This window comes from Lycium barbarum, chromosome 8 (genome assembly GCF_019175385.1).
Source record: "Lycium barbarum isolate Lr01 chromosome 8, ASM1917538v2, whole genome shotgun sequence".
NCBI classification, from domain to species: Eukaryota; Viridiplantae; Streptophyta; class Magnoliopsida; order Solanales; family Solanaceae; genus Lycium; species Lycium barbarum.
This window is the reverse complement of record NC_083344.1, coordinates 9,777,681-9,793,944: the sequence shown is the minus strand read 5'-3', so window position 1 is coordinate 9,793,944 and position 16,264 is coordinate 9,777,681. Positions and strand designations below refer to the sequence as shown.

At 34.9% G+C, this 16,264-nt stretch overlaps 1 long non-coding RNA gene and 1 pseudogene across 1 annotated transcript; both read left to right on the top strand.

The window, feature by feature from the left end:
* Positions 1-16,264, top strand: part of LOC132607668 (pentatricopeptide repeat-containing protein At5g16640, mitochondrial-like) — a 32,914-nt pseudogene that overhangs the window by 10,206 nt on the left and 6,444 nt on the right.
* Positions 9,161-11,261, top strand: LOC132605903 (uncharacterized). Its single transcript, XR_009569495.1, has 3 exons — positions 9,161-9,481; positions 10,027-10,107; positions 10,942-11,261. It is a non-coding gene; the product is annotated as an uncharacterized LOC132605903 (long non-coding RNA).

Here is a 16,264-nt window from a genome sequence, read left to right as displayed (position 1 = left end):
TCAGGTCAAGACATCTTAATCTTAATGCACGTCTTAATATTCAGATGTGTATTCAGATTCAGACGTCTTAATCTTAATGGAAACAAATGAGACCTTAATCTGTCTTATACAATATAGATCCTACCCAAGCATTTTTTTGAATAATATTTTTATTTTACAAAGGCGTTGAGTGTAATATAGTGTAGCATTAACAAAACATGGGGAATATCTGCTACTTATATTAAAATAGAGTGACCAAAAACAAGTTAAATTACAAATCGAAATGTCCTATGAAATTTAAGAAGGAATTTAAATATTTCTTAAAATTCAAATATCAAGCCAAATCAAAGCTCCGATGGGAAATTCTTCGTGAAGAAGGAATATCAAGCCATACAAAAATGGATTTTAATAAGAAAGGCTTGCAAGTAAATTTAAACTTAAAACTTCAGCTTTTACTCTTATAAAATGATTTACAGCCATACAAATATCTATAACTTGTTTTAGATCACAAGTTTCAAAAGTCTTCCTTTCTTTCTTAAACTTCGTGTCTAGTCAAACTATATCACATTAGTGACAGAGGAGGGAGTACAAAATATGTTAAAACACAACGACTGAAAACAAGTTAAATTACAAATTGAAATGTTCTATGAATTAAATATTATGAAATTTAAGAAGGAGAATAAACATTCTTATTTAATTTTGTTTATCACGCCTTTAATAAAAGAGAATAAACATTTTTTAAAATATACATCTTTCAGAACCCTTATAAAGAAAAATGACAACGAATAATTTAATAAGATAATGAGTGCAGGGATCTTAGTACCTCAGTTGGTTGGTTACCTATACTTTTACCTTATTGGTGAGGGTTCTAATCCTCATATTATAATTCCTTCCCCTCATTTTCCCTTCCCCTACCCCTATGTAATAAAAACAATTTTTCAAAAAAGAAGATGGTGCGTATATCAATTACAAATAAGAGCTTTTCTCAATTTACCAAGAAAAAAAAAAAAAACATATCATGATTTGGTACATGTATATTAAGCCTCTTGTTAATAACGTGAGTAAACATTTTCGATCAATATCTAAAAGAGAAACTACACTAATGAAAGAAAATTTAACATTTTTTCAAACATTAACGATAGTTTATATATATTAAACATAAACAACCTAAGGTGGTTCTAAAACAGTACATCATAAGTCTCTGTCTGCTAAGACACTTTGATTACCCAAAGTAGCTAATCCATTACTTTCAGATTCTAGTACAAAATTTACATTGAAGGAGCTGATCACCAGAAAATTTTAACATCTTATAATTTTGATGTATGAAAACATGATAATTATACTAACCTTCTACAATACTCTCTCCATCTCAAATTATCTGTCGCTTTTTTATTTTACACGTATACCCCTTATGAAATAATATTAATTAGGAGAGGCATTTGACTAACTTTACCCTTATTTATGTCTAAGTTAAATCACTCTCCATTAAATGTTTTCTCTATTTTATGTGTCATCTCTATTAATGACAAAATTCTACCAAGGATAAAATGGAAAAAAATTATTAATTGTGTCTTGAACTTCTAAGCGACAACTAATTTGAGACAACTATTTTTAGTAAACAGATATTTGAGATGGAGAGAATATAATTCAGTTGCAGATATATTCCTTATCTTAGAAACATATGCTTAATTTGCCTTACGCAATGAAATCCTACATAAGTATTACTTACAATAATATTTCTATTTTACAACGGCATTAAGTGTCCAGTCTAGCATTATAAAACATGAAGAATATCTGTTATTAAATATATTAAAATAGAGCGACCAGAAAAAAGTTAAATTAAAAATTAAAATATCGCGTAAATTAACTATTTGATGAAATTTAAGAAGGAGAATATTTTTATTAGAAGTTTTACCATATTTTCAAGGGAAAATGCATAAGTTCCCCTCTGAACTATACCCAAAGTTTTAGGGACATGCCTTTCCTTTATTGGGTGTTCTATTATCCTCCTGAACTATTTTAAAGTGTAATAAATGTCACCCTAAGTGCTGACATGGTATAAAGAACCAAACTCTTGGTGGGTAGTGAAATATGCCCGTTGCCACGTGTAATTTCACAATTTGAAAAGAAAAAAAAATCGATTTCATTTCTTCCTTTTAGTTTTCTTTTTAATCCTAAAATATAATGAAAATATCACTTTATATTTAGAAAAATGAAAAGGACGATTGTTATTATTATTGTTCTTGCGTGAACTTGAAAAAACAAAAATTGGAGGTGCTGAGCAGATTAAAAGGTTGTTTAAGTTTTGAAGTTGAGATTCAAGGGCTAAACTCATTTTAGATCCTTAGTTACTGATGAGATATGAAAATGGAGATTTTTTTTTTTTTTGAATCCACCATTGTTGAACCTTTTAAAGCTTAAAAAACAAAAAGTTGGGTTTTTATCGAAATTCTTGGTTGTTGGCCAATTTATTGTGTTTAATGATGAAGTTTTAGTTGAAATTTGAGCTTGATTGGTGCGGATTTGGCTAAGTTTTTCTTGAATTTTGAGACCCAAAATCAGATTTGAAGCTTTTGAAAATGGGTGATAAAATGTTCATGAAGTCAAGTGTGTTTTTAGACGAAGGGCTCTTGAAAATCAGCTTTGAAACTAACACGTGACCATTTTATATAGGTTATAATGTTTTTGTTTTTTTTTTAAATTCCTGGACACTTGAAGGAGGTGTTCTCATGTCTTGGTCCATGTGAGCACATAAGGTTCAAAGAAAATAGAGAAGAAAATTTTCAAGGGATAACAGGACTCCACCCCCCCCCCCCCACCCACACACAACATCTTGATCCACTTGAGCACATTAGGGGGTAATATGACACCTTCCCCCATCCCCCTTATAAAGTAAAGTATGTCCCCAAAATTTGGGGTATATTTCAGGGTACTTATACCTTTTCCCTATTTTTAAATTAAAAAAGAGAATAAATACCATATTAAACATATATCTTTCAGAACTCTCATACAGAGAATGACAACAATTAATTTAATAAGAACTTTTCTCATTTTCAGCATGAAAGCTACTCACTCCGTCCTAATTTAAATGTTTAGTTTGGCTTGACACAAAGTTTAAGAAATAAAAAGATACTTTGAATCTTGTTGTCCTAAATTAAACATGCATATAATGTATTAGAATAATTTTTTAATCTTGTAGTTATAAACTTATCATGTAAGATGTGTAAATTATCAACTTACTAAATACAGAAAGAGACACTCTTTTTGGAACAGACGAAAAAAAAATAAGACACTTAAATTGGGGTGGAGAGAGTATTTAAGAAAATATACTATTTTATAAAATTTCTATTTTTTTTCCTTTTCCATTTTAATTTACTTTGTTATAATTGCCCTTCAAATAGGGACTTAGGAGTAATGTAACAAACAAAAGCTGTCATCAGTCATCAAAACAAGTTTTCCGCAAAATTAGGGCATAGAGATATCGTTAACCTTTCATTGAAGACTTTTTTGTCACCACAAGAAAATTTCTCTACGTCATTTTGGCAATATTGGTATTATTCCCTTTTTCTCTACATTCCATTTTCGTTCTGCATTTACAATCAGACCTTATTCTTCGTGCCATATTATGTCACGGCCCAAATTAGGATCATGCATGTACTTACCTTTCCCTCCTCGGTAGGCGAACCCTCAATCAATATACAGTAATCAAGTAAAGATAATTAACAGCGGAAATCAATTGCGTAATAAACTCCACTATGGAAAATATTTATAGCCGTTAAATAGATAAGGACTCTCTTTAAGCTCCCACGACCTGGTCTAGACTAGTACAAGAGCGACTAATGACTTCAAATTATCACTACATTCTAACACTCAACCTCCATCTCAGAATGAAATGGAAGGAGGTCATCCAGATAGGCACTGCGTATTTTCACATATGCTTTGATCAATCACCTGAAACAATCTACACCCAAAAACAAGGTGTAGCAAGTGCAATATCATTACAAACCATGCTTACTGAGTAAGTATCATAGGCCGACAATGGTTAGTAACACATATTTGTAAAAGAATTCACAGATAAACATGATAACAACCCAATCAAGTCATACGTCTATCTACCACACACTGTATATCAATACCCCTAAGCATTAATTTCACTCTAATAATTCACCAGTCAAGCTCACGACAATCTCGAAACTCACATATCATTAAATCGATCGTTTCAGTCTGGTAGTCAACTCATCATTAAGACACACGTTATCCTACATCATATAGAGACCAAACATATAACTAATCTTACAGATGGTCTATGGGATACCTCAACAAGTTCAATCAATAAATTCATATCCAAGTACACATCATTGCCTAAGTAAAGCATCTAATCTCAAATGTGCCAAGTCTGAATAAATCGATCTGAATCCAATCATCACAAGTAAACACCAAATCATCTCAAACAAGCCATAATGCAATGCAAGATGTATGAATACGATGTCTCGGTAGCACAACCCAGTATGACTCGCGAAGTCTAAGTGTCACCCGTCTCGGATCTTTGCCCAACAGACAGACAGGACCCTGGTTACTTGCTCACAGGGAGAGTCTCACCGGCACCACTCTGGGGGACCCGCGGAGTCCATGCACTAATAACGATTCCCGAATAACATCGAATCTTCCATGCATCCAGAATTGATCATCGGACATCGGCCATCTCACAATCACTCCATTAAAAGAGTTTTATCAAAATATCAGTTTCACTCAATCAACGATATCGGATCATTACCGGGTATCAGCCATGCATCATGAATGGATGAGAATGCGTGCAATGCATGTATCAACATCAACAATCAAGTATCAATCAGTTTCACACAATCAACGATTTTGGAATTGATCATCGGACATCAGCCACCTCATAATCACTCAAGTAAAGAGTTTTATCAAAATATCAGTTTCACTCAATCAACGATACATAATCATCACCGGGTATCGTCCATGCATCATGAATAGATGAGGATGTGTGCAATGTGTGTATCAACATCAACAATCAAACTCAATATCACAAGTACCAACAATGGGATATGCCAACAATGTATCAATATCACAATACCAACAGTGTAATGTATCAATATCACAATACCAACAGTGGGTGTGCCAATAATGTATCAATATCACAATACCAACAGCGGGTATGCAAATAATGTATCAATATCACAATACCAACAGTGGGTATGCCAACAATGTATCAATATCACAATACCAACAGTGGGTATACCAACAATGTATCTATATCACCATGAAAATAGGGGGTATGCAAATAATATATTTCAAATCAAGATGAATACCAGAGTCTAATCACTATCAACAACTCATGGCATTAAGCCAGTACAATAGAACTGTCAAACTCGACACAACAGGTCAATCAATCGATATACATTTTACCACTTCCTTAAATCAGCCTATTGGCTTAGAACATGAATCTCACCTTACACTCAAAATCTTTTGTCACAACTCATTTAGAACTCAATCATAATCGTTGGTATATTTTATCCTCCCATTTATCCACTAGATTCACTATTAATAGCATAACACAAATAATCACATATTACGGGATATTTTCATCATTAGGCACAAAATTAAGCTTCGTACGCTACTCCCAAGTCACATAAATCCACCAATATTTAAGAAAAAACACATCAAACAACCTAGGGAATCTACAGGCCACAAGCCGAACAAACAAGTCACGCAACAATACCATCCTAGGATTCCATCCCAGATCTTCGATTTCCTACACATGCATTCTTCGTTCCGTCTAATACAAAATATGGGAAACTAACCGGAGTCCCGAAGGGAAAATCATAACCTACCTGGCAGCCGAACAGGTGCCACGAACTCACACGTTGCCTTGTCTTTCGAAGAGTCTCCAAATAATCAAACTCTATCACATATGAATTCTATGTAAGAAACTATGAATAATGATAACCATATTGGCTACTTTCTATTCGGGTCAAATTCCAACCCTTAATTTAGGAAAAACGAGTCTCAAGGGCAAAATGAAAATTTTATGATCAAAATACCAAATTCAATATCAAAAGACCAAAACCCATTACTTTAATCATAAGAATGCTCAATTGATTCTCAAAATCATCATTAATATGAAAACCTCCAAATTTGGGTCTAAGAACCCTAGCTTTAGTTCATAAAAAGAAACTCTAGAATAGAAGATAATGTCATATCTAGCTTTAGTTCATAAACCCTATTTTAATCTTAAGCTTCTAGGAATTTCTAGCATGGATTCTTAATTAGGAAGGGAAATGGAAGAGATTAGGATTACGGAACTTACTTCCAAGAGAAATTTGACCATTAACCCCTCAAGTCGCCTCCAAGGTGGTAAGAAAATATAATAGAAGTTATGGAAGAAAATAAGGATTTTTGGAGGCTTTAAAACATAAAGACTGCTCGTCGATAGCTACGGCGGTCACCCTTACGGCTCCAGTAGTTACCGATCCAGCAGTCACCTTTATCACTGCAGCAATACTGCTACGGTGATCTGCGGCGATCACACTAGACACCCAAAAAATCTGGTGTCTTCCAAACTTGAAAACGACACCTGGAACAATCCCTGGACATCCCGAACACAAACCAAATATGCAGATATACTTAAAAACGCTCTACGAACACACTCATGGTCTTGAAATTTCCAATGGAGGCTTCGTTGACCAAGTCAACCCCCGATGGCCTAAATATCAAATTTCTAACCCAAGTCTCAAAACACGACCGAGTGCATTACGAAACCCACCAATCAATCACAAATGGTCTTCCGGACCTCTCGGAATCTACAGATTTTCGAAAAAATTCCGTTTTCTCAAAAGTCAACTCCCGGTCAAATGGTTTTCGCTTAAAGCCAAATTTTTCTAGAAAACATTCTAAGGCCCAAAACGATGCCTAGGAAGTCATGCCAACTATCTTCTCAGGTGAAAATAGTCTAACGAGACTAAGGAACGGGTCAACGAGGGAAAAACAGAAGAATCACGGTAACGACAAAACGAGTCGTTATATATTAATACGTCCATTTCAGTAAAGAGTAAATTTGGGGTAAATAGCAATTTTGAGAACGTCAAATGTTTGGATGATGTTGCTCTCTTCCATAAAATGGTTAGGATGCAACCTTTTCCTTCTTTTGTCGACTTCCCTAAATTATTTAAGACTACGCTTAATATGAAGCATTACTCTGCTGTTGTTTCTCTTTTTCGAGAAACGCTGAAATTGGATATCCCAATTAATGGAGTCCTCTTGAATAATATGATTAACTTCTACTGCCTGATGCATCGTGTTGATTGTGCATTTTCGGTGTTACCCATTTACTTGAAGAATGGCATTCCATTTAATGTTGTCAGTTTTACTACCTTGATAAGGGGAATCTTTGCTGAAAATAAGGTCAAAGATGCATTCGAATTGTTCAAAAAGTTAGTGAGAGAGAATAAATGTGAGCCCAATGAAGTCATGTATGCAACCGTCATGAATGCGCTCAACAAATATGGACATCATGAATGCGCTCAGCAAAAATGGACATACTAAAAAAACTCTAAGTTTGCTCCGGTTTATGGAACAAGGAAACACTAAGCCCAACATATTTAACTACAACTTTGTTATAGATGCTCTCTGCAAAGATGGAAACTCAGATGCTGCTATCAACCTTCTGAACAAGATGAAGCTGAAAGATATTCCTCCAAACATAGTCATATGTAATTCATTAATTGTTGGTTTGTGTAAGCTTGGTTAGTGGGAAAAGGTTAAGATTTTGTTCTCTGAGATGGTGAATCTTACTATTTATCCAAATGTGCGCACCTTCAACATAGTGATAGATGGACTATGCTAAGAAGGGAAAGTTGAAGATGCCGTGATGAAGCACATGGTCGGAAAAAGTTTAGAGCCTGATATAATCACCTACAATGCGATAATGGATGGATATTTCTTGCATGTTCTGTTTGAAGTTGGAAGAATTGGATTTGCTAGAAAAATCTATAATGAGATATTGTCTGTGGGGCCCATTCCTGATCTATACACTCATGTCACGTTGCTCAATGGTTATTTTAAGTATGGACTTGTTGAAGAAGCTATGTCGCTCTTTAATAAGTTAGAAAGAAAGAGAGAGGCTACTGGTATTGTATTTTACAATGTTGTCATTAATAGATTGTGCAAAAATGGTAAAGTCAACAAAGCTCGTCCAATTTTTTAGAAGCTTTCTTCAATTGGATTGCTTCCAAATGTGATAACATACAATACAATGATAAATGAATTTTGTCTAGAAGGTTTGTTAGATGAAGCTAAAGGTATGCTAAGAAAAATGGAGGACAACGTTTGCCGGACAATGTCACTTACAATGTTTTTGTGCAAGGATTTGTCAGGAGTAACAAAATTAGTGAAATGGCAACTTTTATGAAGGAAATGACCGGAAGGGGATTCTCGTTTGATGCAACTACAGCTGGGTTTTTGATAAATGTGACTTGATACCAAAGCTTCACTTGAAAAATAAGAAGTGAATATTTTTTTCGCTTTGTTTATTCGGCTATGCTATCACTATGATACAATTTCCTTTTTATCCATCAAAAGAAATGGTATCCAATGCAATTACAGAAGCTAATGGCAATTAGAACGTTTTTGAGCTTACTGGGCAGGCCTATTGAGGAGTTAGATAAAATATTTTGAGTTTTTTTTCCTTTACATGGTGTAACAGAGTGTCAGTCCACATTTATCTCTAGGTGGGGAAGTGTTCTGGGCTGGTCAGCATTGGAAATCTGACATTCGTTATGCTGCTCGCTACAACATAGATAAACTAGTATTCTACCTATTACTAGATGTTAGAACAATTTGTCATCTAATCATGTTTTATCTGGATTTGAGATTTTATAATATTGTTCAAAAGATGAATGGTTTGTTTGGGACTGAGGTGTAGTTATTATTGTTTTGTGTTGGTAATACATGGTAGCAACTTAAATTAAGGTCCCTGTGTTAGTGCACTTAGTATATATAACCTTGAATTAAATAGGAAGAGCGATTTTGGTCTATTCTATAACAGGACTTGACAAAACAACCGTGTTGTTAATTGCTCAAAGGGCAATTTGGATATTTCTCATGTTTCAACCGAAGACACTCCAGAAAAAGAGGAAGGAAAAACCCAGTTTGTCCTCTTCCCTTCATTCATTGGTGACAGGAATTCAAAAACAATTTAAATTCACTGAATCCTAGAATCCCCCAGTTAATTTAGATCTAGAGTTAAAATCATAAACTACACTAAACTAAGTTTTCAAAAACACTGACCACTGTTATTCTTCTCAAACATAGAGCTCACTGTGGGATGTATACTCTTTCGTGAAATCCCTATTGCATAACCTTCCTAATCTTAATTCACAATGAAAGCTTTTTCAAAGCGCATGCAATCTCCGTTCTTGAGCAGTTCTAGCTTACAGAAGACGTGACCTTAGATAGGAGGTTATGGAGGACTCATATTAGGGTAAAAAGGCTAGTAGATAATCTCGCGTATCCCTTCGCACTAGTAGTCGCAGTTTTGATATATAGTTTATTATCATTTGATTCTTGCTACTATATGTTGTTTCTTGTACTTCGATTATCTTATTTATCTGTTGTAGCTACTGCTTCTTCTTTGTTCAGACTGTTTTATCATGGCTTTTTTGCTTTCGTTAGTTTCATTTTCGTATTGCTTTGAACAACTTGTCCTTATCTGACCTTTTCTCGTCATGTTTTCTCTTGACCCGAGGGCTTTTTGGAAACAACCTCCCTATCTTCGGAAAATTGTAGTTATAGTCTTAAGAGCAAGATGTAGGCTTCTGTTGTAGCCAAATTTGAACTGTTATCTGTCTAAACTCAAGCAATCATATTTCATGGAGAAGTACTCAAGAATGCTGTTCTAAAATGACTTTGCATCTCACCATTGACTTCACACAGAGTAAATTTACACTTATGTATTTATATGCACACTAATGTAATGTTGCTTCTGTAGCGAGAATTTGAGATAACTGATTGAGTTCTTCGATGCAGATGACACACCATAATGTTGGGACCCCTGTGATTTCGGAAACCAGGGAGAATAAATCACTTGCTGGAATTATAGAAAAAGAGGTATCAACCACTTCTATAAGATATCATCTTCTTATTGACTGGTTTTGGAGTCGGTGATGCTTCCTCTTTGCGTTACTGTACTAGTTTTGAATTTTGAAATTGTTCTTTGATCGTGTCTCCATGTGTAGCTTTGTCATAATTGTTGTTTAAGATATTTTTTTGTCTCTGTAAATTTTGAATCTTGTGGACATTATAAAATAAAAGTAACATATATCTAATTTCTTCTATGTTTAGTTTTTCAATGTGATCTTTTTTCCTCATAAAATTAACCTGGTCTCTAGAGTTATTTGAGTTCAGCTGTGATCTCCTATTTTTGAATTTCAAGCTGATATTTTCTTGTTGGCGTTCTCTTGCCTCGACTTGGCCATGTGAATGGAAGCATTATGAATAAGGTTTTGGAGGCTAGACATAAATTTGAAACTGGAAGATTACTGGTATTCAGTGGCTTTCATGATTCCTCAAGTCTCATTATTGTCTCTTTATAAGACTGGCATTTGTACTAAACTCAAAAGCCTCTTCTTGTGATAAAAAGAAATATGACGCATCGTAATGTGCTTCCTTTCAAAAGCTAATCTAGTAGCTAGATCTGTAGTCAGACTGCAAGATAATTTATTACAAAATGTCAATTTGCGTATGTTAATAAAAGTGGCTTATCGATTCATGCTTCCGTAGTATGTGTTTTGTTGTGTCCTGAAAAAACGTGTTCGATCCTAAATAGTATACTAGAAATATTTCATCAAAAAAAAAATATACTAGAAATATTTCTTAAAAGAACCATAATTTTTCATGCTTCAAAGCTTTCTTTCTATATTCTGACACAATGTCACTTGCCAGATAACCTCATCAGGTACATTCCATCAGATCGTATTATAAGTATGGTGTCCATCAGAGACGTTTTCCGTGTTGTTTTGAGTGAGCATAGGGATGAGCTGAACCGTTTAAATGCCTAAATATATACAAGGTCGTTAAGAGATGATAACGATGTAAATAAATTGACCATTTTCTTGTAAATATTGGCGTGCTTGGGTTTTCTAGTGATGTGCCTCTGGATGTGGCTGTACAACATTACTTTTCCAGTTTTTAGTGTTCTTATAACTGGTAGTTGTTTAATATGGTAGTTTCTTTCTTTAAATAGAAGAAAGGTGTTCATCTTGTTTTATGGAACCAATATTCCATTTCTTGGAGCACTCGGATAGGCGTCGCAACTTTGGATATTGTAGGAGTATAAACGTTGAAGAGGTTAAGGGTGCTGTTCGTAGGATGCGCAGGGGAAGAGCGACCGAACCTGACGAGATTCCTGGGGAATTTTGGAAGAATGCAGGCAGGGTAGGCTTGGAGTGGCTGACTGGGTTGTTTAATGTCATTTTCAAGACAACGAAGATGCCGGAAGAATGGAGGTGGAGTACAATGATTCCCGTGTACAAGAACAAGGGAGACATTCAAAGCTGCAACAACTATAGAGGTATCAAGCTGCTAAGTCACACTATGAAAGTGTGGGAAAGGGTGGTGGAAATAAGGGTGAGGAGAGGTGTGTCTATTTTAGAGAACCAGTTTGGATTCATGCCGGGGCGCTCAACTACAGAAGCCATTCATATTGTAAGGAGATTGGTGGAGCAGTATAGGGAGTGGAAGAGGGACTTGCGCATGATATTCATTGACCTAGAAAAAGCCTACGACAAAGTGCCAAGAGTGGTCCTATGGAGATGCTTGGAGGCTAAAGGTGTACCTGTGATGTACATTAGAGCGATAAAGGACATGTATGATAGAGCTAAGACCAGGGTAAGGACGGTAGGAGGAGACTCGGAGCACTTCCCTGTTATGATGGGGTTGCATCAGGGATCAACTCTTAGCCCGTTTCTATTCGCCCTGGTGATGGACATTGTTTTAAAAGGCAGTGTCAGGACTCGCCCCGGGGCTCGCCCCGGGGCAGGGCAGTGGAAAAACGCCCTGGGGCTAACGTGCGGGGCTTAGTTCCTATGAGGCTTACGCCTTAAGCGCCCAACCGTACGCCTTAAACACGCCTAACGCCCAGGGCTCGCCTAACAGTTCTTACACAAATTATATTTTAAATTCCTTAATTAAAATCATTCACCCTCATAATTGTTTAACAAAATAATGATACTTAATAGTTTTTCATCTATAGAAATAGAAGATTGGGTGTAACTCATATAACAAGTCGTAGTATTGGATATTTACTATTTGAGAACGTCATGAGGGTGAATATCACTTATTTTTTTAAAAAAAAAAACACATAGCGGAATTGTACATTTTCACTTGTCATTGGTCATAAGTCCTATGTATCAGAATTATCATATAATTTTATTTTTTGTTCATGAAGAAGTTATGTTTTAATTGTAATATTGATAAATTTTATTGATTATTTGCTTATAGGGAGATAAAATGAATAGTATGATAGTAATAGTGTTTTAAGAAACTGTGTTTTTTTCCGTGTTTGAAAGTTAAAATGTTAGAATTGTTTTGTATTTCATAATAGCTTTTATTTCATTGTATTGTTTATACTTGTAAAATTATGTTATATATAATTATAAGGTATAATGGGCTTTGATCATTTTTTTTGTGAGGATCAAGCACACACACACACACACACACACACACACATACATATATATATTTCATTTATTTACAGTTTTCTTTTATTTTTTTATGTAATTTTACCTATTTAAAAATATTTATTGTAATTATATTATTTTAAGAAATACTAAAAATTAAATACCCATGGGGCTTACGCCTCGTCGAGGAGTATGTAAAACGCCCCGCCTTACGCCCCCGCCTTTTAAAACACTGGTGATGGATGAATTGACGCGACAAATATAAGGTGAAGTGCCTTGGTGTATGTTGTTCGCGGATGACATAGTCCTGATTAACGAGACTCGCAACGGAGTTAGCGATAAGCTGGAGGGCTGGAGACAGACGTTGGAGTCTAAAGGATTTAAATTGAGTAGGACCAAGACAGAATACTTGGAGTTAGGGGTGTACATGGACCGGGTTGGTTCGGATTTTTTAAACACCAAATCAAACCAATTGCGTCGGGTTTTAAAATTTATACACCAAACCAAACCAATAAAATTCGGGTTTTTCAACCTCGGGTTTTCTCGGGTTGTTCGGTTTTCTCGAATTTTTCGGGTTTTTTTCGGAATAGTCTTGATACAAAACATATAACTTTTACTTTAAATATTTCTTTAGTCCTAGTAAGATACAATTATATAATTAAGGTGTTTCTTAAGAAAATAACACAAAATGTGAGAAGAGTGATGACATTGTATTAAAATATTTAACAAAAGCTAATATAATCGGTTAAAATAAATATTGCTAATTAACAAGCCATAAAAGAAAATGACCATAATCTAAAAATATTAAGTCATGCTAAAATAAGTATTAATTATATGACAAAGAAAAAAAACTTAAGTTATGTATTTTTACTCTCTAAATCAATTATGCAAAACTAAAGAATAGATATCCAACATTATTGTCATTTCTAGTGGTAAATTGAATTTCTTTTGTTAGTATTAGTGTTGAGTTGGTTTTGGTTTGGACTTTATTTGAGTTACTAACATCCATAGGATATAAAACTTATTGACATTCAAAATTCTAAGTTCAAGCTTGAATAATATGATAATAGATAAAAAATTACGAAAAAATTTAAGAAATATTTATAAATTACTTTACAAATAAATATTTTTATGTATAAAATATTTTAAAAATTGAATACATGTAATGTCGGGTTGGTTTGGTTCGGTTTGACTTTTTTTAGTTAAAACCAAACCAAACCAACTATGGCCGGGTTTTTTTTTTCCAACACTAAACCAAGTCAAACCAAACCACTAGTCGGGTTTTTTTCATGGTTTATCGGTTTGGTGCGGTTTGCCGGTTTACTTTGTACACCCCTACTTGGAGTGCAAGTTCAGTGGCCTACCGCGTGAGGCTGACGAGGAAGTGAGGCTTGGTACCCAGGCCATTCAAAAGAAAGGAAGTTTCAAGTATCTTGGGTCTATTATACAGGGAGATGGGGATATCGACGACGATGTTTCACATCGTATTGGTGCAGGGTGTATGAAATGGAGGCTCGCCTCAGGAGTGCTGTGTGATAAGAAAGTGCCACCAAAACTTAAAGGCAAGTTCTACAAAGTGGTGGTTAGACCGACCTTACTGTACAGGGCGGAGTGTTGGCCAGTCAAGAAATTTCACGTTCAGAAGATGAAAGTCGCGGAAATGCGAATGCTATGGTAGATGTGTGGGCACACTAGGAGGGATAGAATTAGGAATGAAGATATCCGAGATAACGTGGGAGTGTCATCGGTGGAAGACAAGATGCGGGAAGCGAGATTGAGATGGTTTGGGCATGTAAAGAGGAGAGACACATATGTCGCAGTGCGGAGGTGTGAGAGGTTGGCTATGGGCGGTTTCAGGAGAGGCAAAGGGAGGCCGAAGAAGTATTGGGGAGAGGTGATTAGACATGATATGGCACAGTTTCATCTCACCGAGGACATGACCTTAGATAGGAGGTTGTGGAGGACTCAGATTAGGATAGAAAGCTAGATGGCTAATCCTTTCACCATAGTAGTTGTAGTTTTGCTCATTTGTTTATTGCCATTTGATTCCTGCATTTGATTGCTGCTTCTATTTGTTGGGCTGTTGTACTTTGGTTATCTTAGTTATCTATAGTAGCTAATGCTCATTTCTTTCTGGACTATTCTACCATGACTTTCTCGTTTTTGTTATTCCTTGCTTTCATATTGTTTTTGATATGCTTGGCCCTATCTAACCTTTTGTCTTGTTTTTCCTCTCTTGTTCTCCTCTCTTGAGCCGAGGATCTTTCGGAAACAGCCGCCCTACCTTTCAAGGTGGGGGTTAGGTCTGCGTACACTCTGCCCTCCCCAGACCCCACATGGTGGGATTACACTGGGCTTCTTTTTGTTGTTGTTGTTGTATTCCATTTCTTAAGAGCATTCTGAAAGTTTTAATTCTGTTCCAACATAGTGAGAATGTTCTAGTTGAGGTTCCTAGATCATACTTGTTCTTTGCAAACATGTTCGAACAACCTTCCGAAATTGTGAACCCCACCCCGCAAACCCTCTTTTGTACAATACTCTTTTTCTGTAATATATATATATATATATGCATCGTGAAGGGAAGCTTTAGCGCAATGGTAAAAATTGCCTCAATTTGACTAGGTGGTGAATTCAAGTTGCCAAGACAATCTATTGTAAAAATTCAATGTAATATTGCTTATATAAGATCTTATATTAGAGGCGGACCTATGTAAATGTTGGGTGTTGAGGGGGTTCATTTGCACCTCGGCAAAAAATTGGGAGTTGACTAGCTATTTCTTTCTTGCGCTTCAAAGTCGTAACTAATATATTTCTTTCTTGCGCTTCAAAGTCGTATCATTAGTTACCTTTTCAAGGAGAAAAGCACTATACTGAACCTACTATTAGTTTGCTTATCATATAAATATTTTGGTTCAAAAAGGAAAAAAAGAAAGTTCCTCAGTTTTTCTTTTAGAAGCAAAATCTAAAAATAAAAAGTGTTCCCTCTAAATAAAAAAATCAATTTAAGCATTTAAGAGCAAAATTAAAGTTCAAATATTGTAAGTTTATAACGTTTTGGTATATGCTGATATGTTGAAATCACACACTATCTTAGATTGTATGCACAAAACTTTTCACAAACTTTTAATCTTTTTTGTTTTTCCAATTTACATTAAAGGTGATAATTTGGAAGTTTCTACGTTTGAGAAATTTTATGCCCGTGGAGGCTAAAACACGGTTAAATAAAAAGAATTATGTAACATTAATCTCTCTCTCTCTCTCTCTCTCACACACACACACACATACACATACATATATATATATATAATGTGGACGTAATTGTGAAGAAATAAAGTTGATTTTTTGGAGCTATAAAAATACTAGATATTTATTAAAGGTTCTAGAATAACTTAATGTACTATTTTAGATAATTATTTTGAAGAAAAATCAAGATATTCTAGAGTAATACTAGAAGATAAAGATAACTCAATTTTTCTTATGGTGTATCTAGAATAATATCTAGAAGCATCCCTCGACAAGTATAAATAGGGGTGACATTAGGCATTTGTAATCAACCCATAAAAACCCAATACAAGCCAATTCAAAGA